This window comes from Crocodylus siamensis, chromosome 15, assembly GCF_052110815.1.
Source record: "Crocodylus siamensis isolate JL-2025a chromosome 15, ASM5211081v1, whole genome shotgun sequence".
Taxonomy (NCBI): domain Eukaryota; kingdom Metazoa; phylum Chordata; order Crocodylia; family Crocodylidae; genus Crocodylus; species Crocodylus siamensis.
The window spans coordinates 49,888,125-49,908,332 of NC_143409.1; the positions used below are offsets into that span (position 1 = coordinate 49,888,125).

Consider the following 20,208-nt stretch of genomic DNA (forward strand, 5'->3'; position numbering starts at 1 on the left):
CACTTTACCTCCCACCCCACCACTTGGGGTCCAGTTCTGCTCTCCCCTCCCTCCCTGCCACTCTGGGTCCCACCCTGCTCCACCCCTGCCACCGCTCTGGGTCTGGCCCCACTCCACCCCCCACCGCTCCAGATGTGGCCCTGCTCCAGCCCCCTGCCACTCCAGGTCTGGCCCTGTTCTACCCCCTCCTCACCATCACTCCAGGTCTGGCCCCACTCCCCCCACCACCGTTTTGCATCTGCCTGGCCCACATCCGTCCCCATCCCTCCCTGCCTGCCACCTCCCCCTCCCCCTCCCTACTGACTATTCTGGGGAGCATCAGGGCTGGCTGGGTGGTGGCACTGGCACCATGATCCCCCTCTTCACCTTCAGGCAGGGAGGTGGAGGGGAAGCCCTGCTGTTCGGGCAAGCAGGGGTTGTTCGCTGCCACCACAAACTTCCTCAGCAGTTGCACAAACTCGGGCCCATGTGGCCGTGCAGCCAATCACTGCCCGCCCTCTTGGCGGCATATACACACTTGACTAAAAGCATTACGGACAGACAGTCACAAAGACAGCCACACAGACAGACAGACTAAGACTTTTATTATATTAAAATATTCCTAAGCCTGTGTTTACGCATGGACAACTTTATGTCGCATTTTTCAGGATGAGAAGTTTTGATTCCATTAAAGTATTCAAAGGATAACTAAAAATCCTGTATTTAAAGAAATACTTTTGCAATAAAAGTTTATCACAAATGTTTTACAGGTTTCAGCAAGTATATAGACAGATCTGTCTATCTGTCAAGTTCTATTTATATAGATCTATTTATAAAGATCTACAACTATCTATATATAGATCTATTTAAATAGAACTAGAACCATCTCTCTCTATATATATCTATTTATATTGATAGGAGGAGAGCAAGCTCCTCCTGCTTGTTCCCCATGCTTCTTCACTAATGCAAGAAGCATGGGGAACAAGCAGAAGGAGCTCGCTCTCCTGCTTGCAAGTAGTAAAATCGTCCTGGTTGGCCTAGTGGAGACATGGTGGGATGAAACGTTTGACTGGGCAGTAGGCATACTAGAGGGCTATAGGTACTAGAGAGCTATAGGTTGTTTAGAAGAGATAGGAAGGGGAAAAAAGGTGGGGGTTGTGCTCTATGTTAGGGAACAGTATACCAGTTCTACCTTCCAAATGGGACCAGAGGGAGGCTTAACTGAGATGCTGTGGCTCAAACTTCAAGGAGGGCAGGGGGAGAGGGATGTGGTGGTAGGGGTTTACTACAGGCCACCACATCAGGAGGAAGAGCTGGATCTTGAATTCTCCAGGAGGCTGGGGGAGGCCGTGCGTGCAAAGGATGTTGTGGTCATGGGTGATATGAATTACCCTGACATCAACTGGGGAGGAGCAATCAGCCAGGTCTAACCACTCACGAAGGTTCCTGATGTGTGTACAGGACCTACACCTCATGCAGGAGGTACTTGTCACCACTAGGGAAAATGCCATACTGGATCTGGTGTTAGCCTCTGGGGACAACCTGGTGGGGGATGTGCCAGTACAAGGGAGGCTGGAAAAGGGCCAATGTCCCTATTTTCAAGAAGGGGAGGAAGGAAGAGCCTGGCAACTACAGGCCAGTCAGCCTCACTTCTATCCTGGGGAAGGTCTTTGAAAAAATTATGAAGGGCCACTGTTGTGAGAGCCCTGCAGGGGAAGTGATGTTGAGGGGTAACCAGCATGGGTTTGTGCCAGGCTGATCCTGCCTGACTAACCTGGTCTCTTTCTATGACCAGGTAACAAAGAGCTTAGATGTGAAGGAGGAAGTCGATGTCGTTTTCTTGGACTTCCAGAAGGCTTCAACACAGCGTCCCACCCAATTCTGGTGAGCAAGCTGAGGGACTGCGGCATGGACGAATGCACGGTCACATGGGTGGCAAACTGGCTCCAGGGGTGCGCCCAGAGCATGGTGGTGGATGGGTCGATGTCGACCTGGGGGGGTGTGGGCAGTGGAGTCCCCCAGTGCTCCTTCCTGCCCATGGCAGAGGGTCGGACTCGGTGATCTGTCTAGGTCCCTCCTGATTCATTTGATTCTGTGATTCTATATAGATGTAGAACGATTTATATAGAGATCTATACACCTATATTTCTAGATATATGTATAGACATATCCAATAGCCATCTATTGATAGATCTATCTATCTTACTATATATAGATCTCACCATTTGTGCCTGCCTTTTTAAAATGGTAGGTCCACCCATTGTCCAGACCTACACCTAATGTCACTGAGATGGGACCCTGGGCAAAACTCAGCCCTTTGCATAGAGATCCCTTCAGGTTTATATCACAACAGCATTACAGAAGTTAAAATCTGAAGCTTCCTGCTTTCAGGACACTATCTTAAAGCAGTGTGCAGTGAACAGAAGTCATTTTGAAACCAGAAGCCCAGCAGCAAACAGTTTCTCTTTGGAGTCTGTTATTGCCACCTGAAAAACAGGGAGGAATCCACAAAGCTCCTGACCCCATGCTGGTAAGTCAAGGACAATTCTAATGTCTTTCTCTTCCTAATCTCCCCCTCCCCACTTCCCCCTCCCCCCACACACACCTCCCACTGCTCACTTCATGCTTTAGTTCCTTCAGAGATCAGGGACTTCTATAAGTGTGAATACTCTCATATTTATGGAAGTGTTAGGATTTTAGGCCTCTCACAGCCTCCCCCCCCACTTTCCTGAAGTAGCTTGAGGGTCTGGTCAACTCAGAAACTTTGGGTGTTGGCTGCAGTCGTTGGGTGGTGATGAATTGTGCCAGTGCTCCCGCTGGGACTCAAGGCTGGAGCGACCAGGCTAGAGGTCTTGTCCCTCTGCTCAGGCTCAGCCCAATTGCTGCATTTGGGGGCAGAAAAGAATTGCCCCCCATGCGCAGATTGATATGGGGTAGTAGGCTGGGGGGGGATTTATGTGCTTCTAGGGCAGGGGCATGGACTCCTTCTTGAATCTCTTGAGTGTACTTTAACCCCTGTGGGGGTGAGACACTGCCAGCCCTTGTCTGCTTGCTTTCTGAGAGTCAGGCCCAGGGGACTCGGGGTATCTTTGGTCAATGGACCTTGTAGATGTGTGATGGGGTTGCTGTGTTGTTTTAGAATTAGATTCGACAAGCACATGACTGGGATGATTTGGATGGGGAACCGTCCTGTCTGTAGCAGGGGGCTGGCTGAGATGTGGTCTCCTGACAGTCCTGCCAATGTGACTTTTTTGTCAGAATTCTTATATTGGGTTCATTTTTACTATTTTTTTTAATATTCAAACACAGAAATAAATCTTCAATATGGCACTAACCTGCAGGAAATGCATCAGGTTGGAGTTATTCTATATTGGCAAAGAAAATAATATGCAATGAGTCTTATAACTTATCTCACTATAAAGTTTATGTACATTAATATTCAGGCCACCTAGCACAATACACTCTCTTACAGGCTGGTGGTTATGTTATGTTATGTTTAACGTAATACGAACACACATATGTTTAACATAACATTTTATATATCTAGATATATATATCTAGACAGGTAGATAGATAGCTTTCTTTATTTATTGGTGGGTGTATTGGATGGATGGATGGATGGATGGATGGATGGAGAGAAATCTGTAAATCTATAGAGATGTGTAAATGTATAGCAGCAGGAAAACAGAATTATAAATGTGAAGGGAATAAGAGATCTATAAATTCAGAGAGAGAGAAAGCTATAAATAAGGATCTATAAATATATATAGAAAGAGGGGTATCTGTAAATATATAGAGGGGGATGGAAAGAGATCTTTAAATATGTAGAGAATAAGATATCTATAAATACATAGAGAAAGAAATCTATAAATATATGTATAGGGATCTGTAACAATTTATAGATTTTTATATATGAGAGAGAGATATCTATAAATATATACAGACGTATGTAAATAGATAGCTCTATAAATATATAGAGACATCTGTGGATATATATTGAAAGAGATAGATCTTTCAATATATTGAGATTAATAAATTCATAGATTGTAAGGCTGGAAGGGACCTCAGAAGATCATTGGGTCCAGGTCTCTGCCCCAGACAGAAAAGACAGATGGAGTCAGGCGACCCCAGCAAGATGACTATCCAGTCTCCTCTTGAGGATTTCCAGGGTAGATGATTGCACACCTCTGGAGGGAGCTTATTCCACAGTCAACAGAGTCGCACTGCCAGTTCATATGCTTGCTGTGGCCTATTATTACCCCCAGGTCTCTTTCATTTGTAGTGCTGGTCAACACACATTAATTGATTGAGATATGCATTCATTTGCTATATCGTGCATTATTAAAAGCCCACAATGAACTGGGCAAAAAATAGTCAAGAGATGTTGTTTCTTTAGTCCTGTAGCCATCAGAATTAAATGGACTGCTCTTTCAGGTTCATCAAATCTAGCCTTCTTGAACAGTGCATCCAATGCTTCCCTGAAAGGTATTTCCACACCTGAATTAATGTTTTTAGTTAGAGTTAGAAACAGTCTCCAAGGCTATGAAATAGGAACTGTGTAAACATGAGCTGCTAAAGGCAGAGCTGCAGAAGAAAGGCTAGCTCTATTAGTGGAAGTTCAAGACCATTAGAAGAGAAAAGAGGGTCATTAACACGTGTGGCGGTGAGTATGGAGAGATCTGTGTGCTCTGTGAGGACCGCTGCCTTTGTTTCCAGCTGTAGGAAGAAGTGGAATACTTGCTTTAAATAATCTGCTGTATCTCCCCTTCTCCACCCATTCTGGGAGTGCTCTTTTAATCCTCTTTCTTCACAGAATCATAGAAAATGAGGGTTGGAAAGGACTTCAGGAGGTCATGTAGTCCAACCCCCTGCTCAAAGCAGGACCAGCCCCAATTATCTCATCCCAGCCAAGGTTTTGTCTACCTAGGTCTTCAAAACCTCTAAGGATGGAGACTCCACCACCTCTCAGGGTAGCTTGTTTCACTGCTTTACTACCCTCCTTGTGAGAGAGTTTTTTCCTAATATCGAACTTCAACTTCCCTTGCTGGAGCCTAAGACCATTGCTCCTTGTTCTGCCATCTGCCCCCACTGAGAACAGGCCAGCTCTGGCCTCTTCACAACCCCCTGCAGGGAGTTGAAGGCCGCTATTAAGTTCCCCTAAATTTTCTCTTCTCCAGGTTCCCTTCCTAACCTTAGGGAAAGTACAATTTTGTGCTCTTAAAATGCCTCCCTTAGATGTTGGACTCACGCCAGCTAGCTCAGAGGATCCCTCCCCCACATCCTGCTTTCAGTTCTTTGCACTGACTGAAAACAAACCACCTCCCTTCCTGCCCTACCTTCCTGCTTCTCTCACAGTATCGGATTTCCCCTCTGAATGCAAAAAAACACCACCCCAGCACAGCAGCCATGTGGCAGTATCATGAGAGGTCTTAGATGCATAGGAAAGGTGGGCTGGAAGAGTCCTCACGAGGGCACATCTACTCAAGGCAGGACTGACTCCGACCCAACCAGCCCAAACAAGGGTCTGTCCAACTTGCTCTTGGACACTGCCAGGGATGGAGACTCCATCACCTCTCTGTGCAGCCTGTTGCAATGCTTGACCCCCCCACCTCCACTTTTCCTCCCAGAGTCACAAATTCCCTCCTCGTCTCCAACCTCAATTTCCCCTGGTGCAACTTGAAGCCATTCCTCCTAGTCCTGTCCACTATGGCCACAGAAAAAAAAAGCCCAGCTCCATCCTCTCTGTCATTGTCCTTCAGGGATTTGAAGGCTGCGATCAAACCCCTCCTTCAGTCTTCTCTTCTCCACAATAAATAACCCTAGTTGTTTCAGCCTTTCTTCATCAGGCTTGCTTCCCACACCCCTAATCATTGTTATTGCTCTGTACTGGACTCTTTCCAATGTCTCCACATCCTTCTTGATGTGTGGAGCCCAAAACTGGACCCAGGACTCCAGGGGAGGCCTCCCCAGAGCTGAATAGGTTGGGAGAATCATTTCCCTTGATTTTCCAGAGACATCCTCTTCCTTAGGGGGCCAGGATTACTTAGAGGAACTGCTTTGGGGAAATTGTTAAACCCCCCTGCAGTATAATGAAGGGCCATAGTCACACCCCCAGAAGAGGCCACATCCCAGCACAGAGCCCGAGAGCTTTCTGAGGGGCTCCAATATGGGGTCACCCTGTTGCCTGGATGGGATGTGAAGTTATAAACACAAACTTTAAGTTATGGGTGGTACTGGACACCTTAGTGAACACACACACACACACACACACACACACTCAGCCATTCAAACCCATGTCATTCAAACCCATGTAGTATAGTGCGTAGTGGCTGCTGTAGTGCTTCCCTTGGGATACCTCACGTACTGGACACGACACCTGACCGTCTGACATACGGACCGAGTGAGGGCCCCAGTGTCAATCCATACATTAAATATTAGTAAAGCTTAATTTCTTTCTTATTTTTTTTAGACAAAAACTAAATATAAAAAGAAGTTCTAATATTTTCTTCCCACACCCCAATGAACCATCTTGCGCACCCCACTTTGGAGACCACTGGTGTAGCCTGTGGATATTTTAGTTCTTTTGTTTTCTTTAGTGACACTGAGCTTAATTGCAATGTAGATGTAGTTTCTGGGTTTCTCCTACAGAAAGCTACTTCAGCTTTTTGGCTTGCTCTGAGCTTTGCCACACCCATGTAATGTGTGCTAGGTCTCTGCCAACTTAGAAGGAAAAGAAATGCATAAAACAGGGGTGGGGGTGGGGATTCAGGCAAGAAGGGGCATTGGTTCTATCCATGTCCAAAAGGGAAATCTACAAAGGGGGCTTTTGCTACAACCCCATAATGCCCCCAGCCGCTCCCCCAAAAGACAGAGTGCCTGCATGCCTGGCCACTTTGCTCTCAGACCCCAGCCTGGTTGGGAACAGGGAGGCTGGGAGCTGATCTGGACTCTGGATCCAGTGTCACCAGACCTCATGTGCTCTCTAGGCCTGGCAGGGGGATTTCTCCACCCCAGTTCCCCCTGGAAACCCCTCTGAGTGCTTACTACCCTCTGGGTGTTTCTTGGACATCTGCTCCAGCAGAGCCCCTGGAGCAGAGGCAGAGCCACAGGCCTGTGGGGTGCCCTGGGGAGCCAGCAGGTACTGCTGAGCCCAGCTTCTCAGAGGGAGGTGGAAGGAGCAAGGGCTTGTGGCCCTGCTTTTCAACCACAGCCCCATGGCCTGTCCCTAATAGTCCATCACCGGTGGTGGGGGGTGTCCCCCTAATGTGGCCATTTTGTGTCCTGTCCCATGCAGGCCTTGGGGTACAAAATAGCCGATGGTACCAGAGCAGAACTGTGGCCACCTACCTCAAGGATCGGTTCCAGTATCTCAGGGCCAGGACAGGGCTGTGTTGGGGCATTGAGAGGATCAACTGGGGCTTCTTGAACCAGCTTTGCCCATGTAGGAAGGGGAGAGGGCTCCAAGCAGGGCCAGGTCTCAGGCCAGGGCACAGTGGTAGGGGCTGATGCTGACCTCTGTCCAAGCCACCATTGTGGTGCAGCAGGAGTGAATGCACCTGTGGGCCAGGGATACTACACGGGAAGTGACCATGGACCATCTCCTGCTTCAAGCCCAATCCCCTCCAACAGCAGCTCTGGGGCCCCACATGGGCCAGCACTGATGGTTCCCTGTGGCTGTGCCCCAGCCTAGCAAACAGCAAAGGTCTCCAGCTCCCCTGCTCCTCTGAAGGGCAAAGGAAATAAAAATAGTTCCCAAAAGCGATGCAAGCTGGAGAGCAGCTTGTGCTGACAAAGAAAGTGCAGAATCAGTCACCCTTGCTTTGCTGGCCCCTGCGTGGGGCTGGGGAGGAGGAGCCCGGAGGCCTGGGTTCTCCCTTGGCTCTGGGGGGTGAGGTCTGGGGAGACATAGGTGAGGGTCTATGACCCCTGGCTTCTGTTCACATACTTGCTGCCTTGTAGCCAGTCTCTCCTTTCCCTCTCAGTGCCTGCGTCTCTATGTGCCATCACCCAGCGCAGCAATGCCAGGCAGCACTGGGCATGACTGCCTCACCCCACAGCGGGCTGAGCTGGGGCAGGAACTCCTTCAGCCCAGCACAGAGCCCTCCTGTGGGACAGTGGAGTGGGGCTCAAGATGGGTGCAACTTTCTGCCCAGACTAGACTGGTCCAGTGGCCCCCACAGGCCTTAGGCACCTCTTTGGAGAGATGGGCAGAACCAGCCATGGCATCCACCCTGGGGTGGTAGGTGAGTCACAGCCCCATCCCTGGGCTCTGACACAGCACTTAAAGGCAGGCACCAAGCATCTCCCTTCCCCACTGCCAGCTCCTGTAGCTGCTGCCAAGCTTGTGGCCTCTGGTGTCCTCAGGAAAGCTGCAGCCCCTGGAGTCCTGGGATTCTGCCGGCCAGATTCTGCTTCCTTGGACAGACAGCGGGTGTGCTGCTATGCAGGAAAGCTTGGCATCAGAGCCTCAGAGTCACCAATGTGCAAAAGTCCCAGCACAAATGCACTGACCCCACAGTGTACATTAGAGGTAACTTAGACAGCCCCTCCCTTTGTGGGACAGAGGTCTGGGGTGGCCCAACATGCCAGAGGCTCCCAGTCACAGCACTGATGACAGAGAAAGAGAACCAGTGGGGCTGGGGGGGGGGTGGGGAATGCAGCCAGGGCAGTCTGCAAATGCCCTGGGTTACTGATGTTCACAGGGCTAGCTGCTCTGAGCTGAAGCGTGCATGCTGGAGGCTGCATCCTGGCTGAGGAAGGTCGGTATTGGGTCCTGGTTGTGCTGAGCCCATCTGTAGCCCTTGGAGAGACCAATCACCCCAGACTCTCAGAGAAGCAGAGGAGCAGTGCCTAGCTGGCCCTCCACAGACCACAGCCCCTGGGCAGCGGCTAAGTTGGGCCCTGGGACAGGCCCTGGCAGCTGGTCCTAAGGCACCAGGGCTGGGCTTTTAGAAGTGAGGAAGAGGCGGTGGGGGCAAGGTTCCCTTTAAGGTGCACGCATGTGCGGCTGCGCACAAGTAAAAGTGTGGTCACGCACAGCCTTTTCAAGGCTGCGCACCAGGACAGGCTGAGGCAGTAGCCTGGCACGAGCCCCGCTGGCTCCGGGGAAGTGCTCTGCTCCCCCACATCAGGGCTGGGGCGTGGAGCACTTCCCCGGAGGCGGTGGAGCTCGTGCCAACCCCCACCCCAGCCTCCACCCCTGCCTTGCCTCACCTCGGGGAGCAGCCGCTGCCTGCCCAGTGAGACTCCGCCGGCTCCAGGACACTGCGGGACATGCCCCTGAGGCCATGCCAGGGAGCAGAGCAGAACTTCTATTTCTATTTATTTTTTATCTGAAAAAATAAGAAAGAAATTAAGCTTTACTAATATTTAATATACGGATTGACACTGGCACCCTCACTTGGTCCGTATGTCAGACGGTCACGAGTCACATCCGGTACGCAAGGTATCCCAAGGGAAGAGTGGGAGTGCCACAACGCGGAGGGGTTGCCAGTGGCACCCTCACTCGTTCGTTCACTTTCAGTGTATTATGACGTATCGCAGTTTACATGTGCCCGGTTAAGTGGATTTACGGATTTTATTATCTAGTTTTAACTCAACTAACCCTCACAAAATGGACAAGTGGCTTAAAAAGATTTCTGCAAAGAAACCGCGGATTGAAGATAATATTAATCATGCGAGCACAAGCGAACAACAAGAAAATGGCAGAGCTGACATTTCTCCTACTTCTAGTACGAGCTCTTCTTCAGGCACATTACAAGGTAAAAACAATGACGATCTAATCGTATCTGACTAGTTGGCCAAAAAAAAATTGAAATTATCAAGAAGACTATTTGAAATATGGATTTACATCCACTATCGTTAACGATGAACCTCGCCCTAAGTGTATATTGTGCCTTGAGATATTAGCTAATGATAGTATGATGCCATCACGATTAGCAAGACGTTTAAAACTAAGCAGCCAGAACATGAAGACAAACCTCTACAATTTTTTCAGCAATATTTAAAGTCATGCAATACTCAATCCTGTACTTTACAAAATGTCACTAAACTTAATGATAAATGTTTAGAAGCCTCTTTTGAGGTTCCTTACTTAATAGTGAAAGACAAAAAGCCACATACCATTGGGGAAACACTTGTTCTTCCTGCCCCGGTCAAAATGGCTGAAAGAATACACGGAAAACATGACGACAAACTAAAATGCATTCCTTTGTCAGCAAATACTGTTGGAAGATGCATAGAAAACATTGCTGCAGATTTGAAGAAACAAGTATTAGAACAAGTTACGCGGTGTGGGAGGTTTGCTATACAGCTGGATGAAAGTACAGATGTTCCTAACACATCTCAGCTTATGGTATTTGCTAGATGCTGTTTCACTAATGAAAGACACAAAGAACTACTTTTTTGTGAGCCACTAAAGGAAAGATGTAGCAGAGAAGAAATATTCTCAACAGGAAATGACTTCTTTAATAAAAACAATGTTTTATGGGAAAACTGTGTAAGTGTAGCCACTGATGGAGTAGCTGCTTTGACTGGAAAAAGAAAAGGATTCTGGGGTACGGTTACAGAGATAGCACCACACGTGACATTCATTCACTGCATCATTCATAGGCAAGCTATTGCAGCAAGGAAGTTGGAGCCAGAAGTGCACAAAGTGCTACAGGATGTCATCAATGTGGTTAATTTTATAAAAACAAGACCTTTAAATAGTAGAATCTTTGCAATACTTTGTGATGAGATGGAGAGTGACCATGACAATCTTTTGTACCACACAGAGGTTCGCTGGTTATCTCCTGGCAAAGTGCTTAAAAGAGTTGTCGAACTGAAAGATGAGTTACACATTTTTCTTTTACAAAAAGAGAAGTGTTTCAAAGTTGCTGACCTTTACTGTGATGACACGTGGCTGTCAGTAGTATGCTACCTAGCAGATATTTTCAAAAAAATAAACACACTTAATCTGTCCCTTCAAGGTAAAGGTGACGTTTTAACAATGAATGAGAAAGTAACTGCTTTGCGAAAGAAATTCAGGCTACAGAGAGAGCATTTTGAAAATGGATGTTTGGAAATGTTTCCATCATTATGTGATTTTGTTGCCGAAAACAATGTGTGTCACCTATAAAAACTCTTATATCTGCACACTTAAAAAACTTGGAAACAGAATTTTCTAACCTGTTTAAAAATCTTCCAAAAGAAGAGTTTCAGTGGGTTTGAACACATTTGTTAACGATATAAAAATGCAACACCTTCTGATTAGTTTACCAGAACAAGTGATTGACATCAGGGAAGATGGACATTCACTAGCCGAATATCAACAAGAACCTTTGCATAATTGGTGGATGGGATTGAAAAATGAGTATCATGATTTAGTAAGCGCAGCCAACGATGCACTTCTTCCATTTGGATCTACGTATCTTTGTGAGGTATCTTTTTCAGCTATGACAGCCATTAAAACCAAGTATCGAAATAAACTGAACTTAGAACCAGGCCTTCGAATCGCTGAATCGCAAAGTGTTAAACCAAGATTTTCAAAAGTAATGAAGCATATTCAATCACATTGCTCTCACTAAAAAATATTATTATTAATAATAATATTTATTTTAGTGAAAAAAGGTTTTTTGTACCATTAATAAATTTTTTAAAATTTTAAAAATACTGTTTATTTCATCTTTATCTCATCCTTTTTAATTTCTATTTTTGTGTAAGTTTTATAATGTACATAATATATTAGTACAGTAGTACATGTATATAATTTATCAATGAATATATATACATATATTGGGGGTGTGTCTCAAAATTTTTTTACTGATAGGGGTGTGTGAACAAAAAAGTTTGGAGGCCACTGATCTACTGGACTCCCTCCAACTTGTCCACATCCTTTCTGTAGTGGGGGGGGCCCAAAACTGGACACAGGACTCCAGATGTGGCCTCACCAGGGCTAAATAGAGAGGAAGAAGCATTTCCTTTCATCTGCTGGCAACACACCTACCAATGCAGCCCAGTATGTCGATAGCCTTCTTGGCAACAAGGGCACACTGATGGACCATATTCAGCTTACTGTCCACTGTCACCTCTAGGTCCTTTTCTGAAGACCTGATGCCCAGCCAGTTAGCCCCTAGCTTTTACTGGTGCATTGCCCTTGTTGAACCTCATGAGATTTCTTTTTGCCCAATCCTCCAATTTGTCTAGGTCACTCTGAATCCCAGCCCTACCCCCAGCTTTGTGTCATCTGCTAACTTGTTGAAAGTGCTCTCCATGCCATCTTTCAGGTGGTTGATGAAGACATTGAACAAAACCAGCTCCAGGACTGACCCCTGGGGCACTTCCCTTGACACTGGCTGCTAACTAGACATCAAACCACTGATTACTGCTCTCTGAGCTCGATGCTCTAGCCAATTTTCTATTCATCTTACAGTCCATTCATCCAGCCTGTTCTTCCTTAGCTTGCCTGCAAGAATGTTGTGAGAAACTGTATCAAAAGCCTTGCTAAAATCAAGGTACACCACATCCACCGGTTTCCCCTCATCCACAGAGCCAGTCATCTCATCATAGAAGGCAATCAGGTTGGTCAGGCTTGATTTGCCCCTGATGAATCCATGCTTACTCTTCCTAGTCATCTATTTCTCCTCCAAGTGCTTAGAAATGGATACCAGGTAATACACTGACATCTCTATAATACCATTATGTAAAAGAATATAGTTGCTTAAAGGATTGAAAGAGGCTGTAAAGCTGTGGTGTAAAGCAAATGTATCAGGGAGTTTGTCTAATACAGTGTGTTACAGGAAAAAGTATTGTAATAAATCTGGGCCTACAGGAATGCAAAGAATGAGACAAGTTTATTGTGGAGCAATAGGTAGCCTCTGAAGACCCTTGGTCTCTCTCTCTCTCCAACTAAGCAATTGCTACTACCTAAATGAGGGATCATCTTCCAATTCCAAGTTCCATCATTCTCCTGTAGATTATAAATTCTAGCAGTGCAGCAACTATTGGCCAGAGCTTTTCAATTTAGGCTTCAGCTTAGCACATGTCCTCAGGTAAAAGAGCAGGGAGAACTGGTGGGGGTGTGTCTCAGAAGAAATGGCAATGGGAGAGGTCTTGGGCACCAGCACAGACCAGAGCAAGAGCCACAGACCCCAGAGTGAGGCAGTTCCTTGATCCATGAGCTTTACTGAATTTCACCCAAGCTGACACTGAGACCCTTGCCGCACATTACATACATCATGCAGTTCACTGGTGAATCACACAGTAAACTCAGACTGGCCACACAAGCAAAGTAATGATCAAGCTATGAAAATGGCCATCCAGCTACAAAAAGAGCTAACCGGCTACAAAGTTACTGCCTGAAAATGTGCAACAACTTGACAGCTGATTTCTATCCAGCTCTCATTGAACGTGTGGCAGATCTATGACAGAATCCCTGTTCTTTTCTAGACATGGGAAATATAAAACAGGATTTCACTGAAGTGCTTGATGAGGGAACAGAAGACAAATAAATAGAATGATCAAAAAGTCAGGTTGGAAGGAACCTTCAGGGGTCATTTAATCCATCCCCTGCCTGAAGCAGAATCATCCATGCATCTCATACAAATCCTTCTCTAGCCTATTACTAAAACTAGACAATCAACCCTGTCACACAGCCTAACTCTCCAGCAATGAAGCAGGGGACAACAGCAGTCAGTGTCTGGCTGCTGGAAGGGCTGTCAAAATACACTTGTACTATCCAAGGGTCTTGCCTCCTGCTTCAGAGGAAAGTTAAACCCCACCCTTCTCTGGGTCTGTACCAATCTGACCATGGAGTAAAACTCTTCTGACCCCCAGTGTGGCTACTGATCTGACCCTGAGTGAATGGGCAGGACCATCTTGTGAAAAACTTGTGGTTTCTAGTCCCAGCAGGACCATGCCACAGTCCAGTCAACATTCCCAGCCTTGGCTGTGGCTGATGTCTCTGAAGAAGGTTTAAAAACACCCTGACACATGTTGCAAAAAGTAGGGTGCGTGGTCAACTAGCAAAGCTCAGAAAGCTGGGAAATCCCCATAGTAGAGTTTCAGCATTGTTATGCCTAGATCATCCCTGGCTGATGGCTATCCAGCCTCTTCTTGAACACCTCCAGCGATGGAGGGCCACAGCTTCCCTATCTATGCCATTGCCTTGCTGTTCAAACATGATGTTTATTCCCTTCAGCTCGTGTTCTATCAACTTCCTCAACAACTCTGTGCTAGGAGACAAACAAGTCTGAACTACAATAAAGAGGTGAGGTCAGGTTAAGCAATACTTCTGGTAAGTCAAATTGTTGGAGAGTGGGGGTTGGGATTGGGCACTGGGCAGGGTTTATGTCAAGAATGTGAAACTCAGAGAAATCTCTCTGGCTGCCTGAATGCATTCCATTATAGTAAGAGGCAGAAACACTCTGCCTAATTCTGATTAAATTAGCTCTCATCAGCCTCCATGCTGACCTCCTCAGCCCTTCAATTTGCCTTGTCTGTAAGCCCTGTTAGTTCAGGGGCCATGTCCCTTAACTCAAATCTCCTGCTGGAAGAGCAGAGAGTGGACAGGAATATGCTCTTGGGAGGACCTGAACTTCTGGGTGGCAATGGCAGGGATCCCTGGACTACATTACATAAGCAGATACAGCCTCAGCTAAATACCAGGTTATAAAACAACTTCTGTATGTAAATCACATAAATTACAATAGTTGCTTAAAGTTGTAGAAGGAACCAGGTCTAAAGTTGTGCCACATCTTGAAGCACTATCTTTGAAGCTGGTTGTCCATTTTTATGGTATGATAATTACTATTTTGCTTGTTTCCATTCATCCAGTGGTGGAGATTTCATAGATGTTTCATAGGCATTAGGGCTGGCAGGGACCTCGGAAGATCATCAAGTCCAGCCCCCACCCAAAGGGCAGGAAGTTAAGCATCCAATTTGCTTTTGAAGGTGTTCAATGTAGGTGCTTGAACCACCTCCAATGGCAGACTGTTCCAGACCTTGGGGGCTCGGACAGTAAAGAAATTCTTCCTTATGTCCAGCCTGAAACTTTCTTGCAGTTTATGACCGTTCAACCTTGTCATCCCTTGGGGCACTCTGGTGAACAAACGTTCCCCCAGATCCTGGTGGTCACCTCTGATAAACTTATAGGTGGCCATCAGATCACCCCTGAGCCTGCGCTTTTTTAAGCTAAAGAGCCCCATGGCTTGCAGCCTGTCATCATAAGGTCTGTCTTCCTGACCTCTGATCATGCACGTGCTCTTCTCTGCACTGTCTCAAGCTTCTCCACATCCTTTTTGAATTGTGGAGCCCCAAACTGGATGCAGTGCTCCAGCTACGGTCTCACCAAGGCTGAGTACAAGGGGAGAATGACGTCCCAGGATTTGCTTGAAAAGCATCTATGGATGCAAGCCAGCGTTTTCATCATTTTAATAGCTGCAGCATCGCATTGCAGACTCCTGTTCATCTTGTGGTCAATGATGACCCCCATGTCTCTTTCTTCCGTAGTGCTAGCCAGTATAGAACTGCTGAGCCTATAAGGATGCTGTAGGTTTTTCTTCCCAAGGTGGAAAACCTGGCATTTTTCAGCATTAAACACCATCAGGTTCTTGTCCGCCCATTTGCTGAGCCTGTCCAGGTCAACCTGGATCACCCACCTATATTCTCGTGTGGATGCTTTGCCCCAAAGTTTGGTGTCATAGGCAAACTTGGCCAGTCCGCTTCTGACTCCAATGTCCACATCTTTAATGAAGATGTTGAACAGTATGGTCCAAGGACAGAGCCTTGGGGGACCCCACTGGTCACAGGACACCATGATGAGTGACTGCCATCAATTACAACCCTCTAGGTCTGACCATGGAGCCAATTTTCCAGCCAGAGGATCATGGTGGACCCACGACCACAATTGGCCAGTTTCACAAAGAGGTGATCCTGGGATACCAGACTGAAGGCTTTTTTGAAGTCAAGATATATGACATCGATCTCTTCTCCGTTGTCCAGGTGATAGGTCACCTGGTCATAGAAGGAAATGAGATTGGTCAAGCAAGACCTACCCGCAACAAACACATGCTGGCTATCCCTTAGGATGTTGGCGTCGGCCAGTCCATTAAGGATGGCCTCTTTAATAAACTTTTCTAAGATCTTTACTGGGATAGAAGTCAGGCTGATAGGCCTATAGTTAGCTGGATCCACTTTCCTCCCTTTCTTGAAGATTGGCACCACATTGGCCTTCTTCTAGTCTTCCGGCACTACACCAGAGCACCAAGAGTTCTCAAAGATCCATGCCAGGGGCTGAGCTATGATGCTCCGCAGATCCTTGAGTACCCTGGGGTGTCGATTGTCAGGGCCGGCTGACTTGAAGGTATCCAGCTTCTCAAGGTGTTCCTTCATGAGGTCAGCATTAATGGAGGGCAGGGGATCTCCCTCACCCGGACCTCCCTGTCCTGTAGCGGGCATGGGCGTCCCATGGAAGAAAGGACCAAGGAAACTGAGTATTAAGGGCCTGAGGAAAGTTTAGACCCAGCTGGAATCCCATGGGCAGATGACTTTGTAGTTAAAAAGATGTTTTGATCTGGCCCTAAAGGAATTCCCCCCAAAATCCCCAGCATGTGCAGGCCAATACCCAAATGGTCATTGAAAGCCAGGGGACAGAGAGGCAATGTATCAGGAGATACTCCAGCTCCAAGAGCAAACTTTGAGTGAGAAGGACCTCGAGGAGGTGCAGTCAAAGGTGAGGAGGCTTCAAGGGGCACCATACAACATCAAAGAAGCTTTGAACATGGCCATAGAGAAGATCTCCAATGAGCCAAAATGCCTTCAGAAGAATGCAAGTCTGGTCATGGAGTGTGATGATGGGAAGATCGTCTTTGTCTCCAGAAAAGGAGAGAACACAATGGATCTGTGCTTCACTGACAGGAAGGTCTGCTACAATGTGAAGGTGACCAAACAAGTGATGATCTATAAGGATCTCATGAAAATTCCCTGGGCACTTCTACAGATTTTTGAGGGGTGAACTTCCTTGCTTCTGAAATGTTTTCTGCCAGGTCTCCCATGTTTTACAGCAAGTTAGTAAGCTGGCTTCATAGCACTAAGGTAACCAGTCCAGAGAAGGATTCTGAGCTCCCTTTCCCTGAGGTTAAACCCACTAGGCTCTGTGGCAGAGAGCCACCTTGGTTTCTCCCTAAAATCTCTGCCCTGTGTCAATGTGATTAGATGGGCCAGCACAGAGGAGTCACACCTCAGCCTGTCTCTTTAGGTAACCTGAGCTGACTGCATTCCTGAGGGAGGGGGGAAACCTGCTCCCTCTGCCTACGTGACTGGTACCTGGGTGAGGGGCATCTACCTGGTGAGCTGGAATCTGCCTGGTAACAGGTGATGTATTTCATATTGATTGGCTGACAGCCAACTGGGGCTGACCTCCACTGGACCAGGTGAATGAGGTCACAGGAGCTATATAGTTTGGGGGGAGGGGAGGAGGCTCTCTCTCTTTGGCCATGAGGTGAAGCAGCAGCAAAGCAGGGGAGACAGAGAAGCCTTACCATCGGGACCTAGCTCTCTCTCACCCCAAGACTCCAGAGGGGAAACTCAACCAGCCTCTGGAAGATGCCTGTGAGCAAGCTACTCAATCTGATTAGATATCTAGCTGGCAGTAACACAGATGCGTGATCAAAAGGCTACCACAGCCACTCTGTTTGCGCTTTAGGATTTCTAAGATATTGCTCAATCCTGTACCCTAGTTTCCCCTACGCCTTGTAATCAATAAAGTTCTCCTTTGTGACTGGTGTGGGAGACTTATTGAGGGGTGGGTCTAAATTATGCCTAAGAGACCCCTTAGGTCTGCCGACTAAGGGAGCCTTTGCTTTTTGCCCCCTGACTTGGGGAAGTGCCCCAAGTGCCTGTACCGGGTCGAGTACCCGTCAGACTATTAGGCCTGTGTTTCCCCGAGGACACAGGGCCGAGACAGTCCCTTCTCGGGGTGGTGGGGGCGATGTTACCCCCAGACTAGCGAGTGTGCTCCAGGAGAGGGGTTGGCCAAGCGTAAGGTGCCCCTAGGGAGGCATTTGGAGCCTGGAAGGTGGTCAGGTGCAGGGAGGTGGGCGGCTCAACGCAGGAGTGCCCCCTACTGGCCTGCCACAGGCTCCACAGTCCTCCCAGAGGTGGGAGAGAACACAGGACTCCTGGCTTCTTGGCCCTCCAGCTCTGACCCATGAAAACTCACTAAAGGTAGGAGAAAGTCCAGGTGTCCTGGCTCTTCAGCCTTCCTCCTCTCACCCCTGAGGTCCAACAATCCACCCACAGTGGAGAGAGAGCCCAGAAGTCCTGCCTGCCAGCCCCTCTTGCTCTTGCCCTCTCTCTTACCCCCATCCCACAGACCTCCCAGAGATGGAAGAGAAGCCAGGTGTCCTGGCTCCAAGTACCCCCATTGTAACCAAGCAGAATGACCCTACTCCTTTCTCAGAGGTGGAAGACAATCCAGGTGTCCTGGTTCATAGTCCCTACCCTCTTTGTGTCCCAGTATACCACATTACCTTTCCCAGACTTGAAAATATCCCAGCTATCCTGGCTCCTAGGACCCCCCGCCCCCCCCCCAAACTCTTTCTTACCTGGTAGTCCCCATTCCACTTCCAGAGCTAGGAGAGAACCCCGGAGTCATCCCAGTTCTCACCACCCCCAAATCCCAGTGTCCACTCAGAATGGGGAGGAGGACCCTCAGAATCTGGCTCCCAGAGCCGCCCATTGTAATCCAGTAGACCTCACTCCCCTTCCACAGCTGGGACAGAGCCCAAGTGTCCAGGTTCCCATCCCCTCTGTGCTCTAACCCAATGGAATCCTGTCCCCTTCCAGTGCTGGGAGAGAACCCAGGAGTCCTGCCTCTCACCCCTCCTGTCTCACCACCCCCAGATCCCACTGTCTAGTCAGAGCTGGGAAGACAACCCCAGCCTGCTGGCTCCCCAACCAGCCCCAGATTCTATATGTAAAAGAGCAGAAACAACTGTTTACTTGACCCCGTAGGCCTTTCCTCCTCAGTTTTGTTTTCCAGATCTCTATTCATTTTTTCCCTTCTGCTGGCCTCTTTCCAATCTCGCCTTAAATGTCTGTGTGCATTTGTTTCCTTGGTAGGGCATGTGTGGTCTTGTTGAAAACCCCATGTGATGCTGGATCCATTATGTAACTGCTGTCAATATACATTATGTTACAGCATGTGTATTTATCTTTATTATTTGGGACATGGTTTCAAAAAGGAACTGAGGTATGCCTACTTAATAAAAAGGGGTGGGGGAAGAACTTCTAAATATTTCTGCTGATTATGTCACTAGGGAAAGAACTGCCAGTCTCAGACCTAGGCAGGAGATATTATTGGGTTGGGCAAAAGGCTTTTTCTGCCTGAAATGGGGAAATCAACTCCAGGTTCCTAGACTTCTCTGTTCTAAGGTTGTAGACCCTGCTCCTCTCCTAGACCTGAGTGAGAACTCAGTTGTCCAGTCTCCCATCACCCCTCCCAACATGTTTTAATCCAGTAAACCCCTACTACCCTCCCAGAGACAGGAGAGAACCCAGGAGTCCTCCTTCCAACCCACCCTGTTCTCACCACCCCCAAATCCTACTGTCCACTTCAAACTGAGCTGGGAAGACAACCTGTGTCCTGGATCCCAGGATCCCCCATGATAATCCAGTAGACCCCACCCCCTTCCCAGAGCTAGAAGGAAGGCTAGATGTCCCCAGTAAATAAATATCTGTAGGATTCTGTGACTTATGAAAATGGTGACAAAGCTTATGGGGGTAGGGAGGAGTAGGTTGCAGGCATTTACATGCTAGCTGTACAATATGCCTGGTCTTTGGATTTTTCTCAGGCTCAAGAAAGGTCCAAGTCCCCACCATTCAGGTCTGGGAGAATCAACTGAAAGACTGAGAGTGACAGGCCCAGTTATGTTTTGGGTTTCATAGGATGTCATGTTTGCTTTCTTGTGTTTTATTGTACTGATATTGTACATGTGGTCGTGTTGGAAAGTCCAAGTCATATCGTATCCATGTATGCTATTGCTATCACTGTATGAATTATGTTATGCTGGCTATGTCAATCTTTTGTTTTGGATATGATTTAGCCAGAGAACTAAGGGATCTGGTGGAATGGGCAATTATCCCTTGTCACTCTGTTCTAGGGATAGGATAATTTAATAATAGCAGGCAGAAGCAGCCACTGGTGGGATGAACACCCCAGTGCATTGTCCACCTTTGATAGCCAGAAGC

At 47.6% G+C, this 20,208-nt stretch overlaps 1 protein-coding gene across 3 annotated transcripts in view; it reads left to right on the forward strand.

Moving 5' to 3' along the window:
- The first annotated feature begins 1,496 nt into the window (after window positions 1-1,496).
- The window catches only part of LOC149852695 (uncharacterized), a 43,156-nt gene continuing 24,444 nt past the window's right edge, over window positions 1,497-20,208 (forward strand). Inside the window, exons 1-3 of one of the 3 annotated variants that reach the window (XM_090029789.1) lie at window positions 1,497-1,863; window positions 2,371-2,509; window positions 14,159-14,254. The gene's annotated coding sequence lies outside the window, so the exon portion shown is untranslated. The remainder of the gene's footprint in view (window positions 1,864-2,370; window positions 2,510-14,158; window positions 14,255-20,208) is intronic. The other 2 variants (XM_090029788.1, XM_090029790.1) reach the window with 2 other exon arrangements.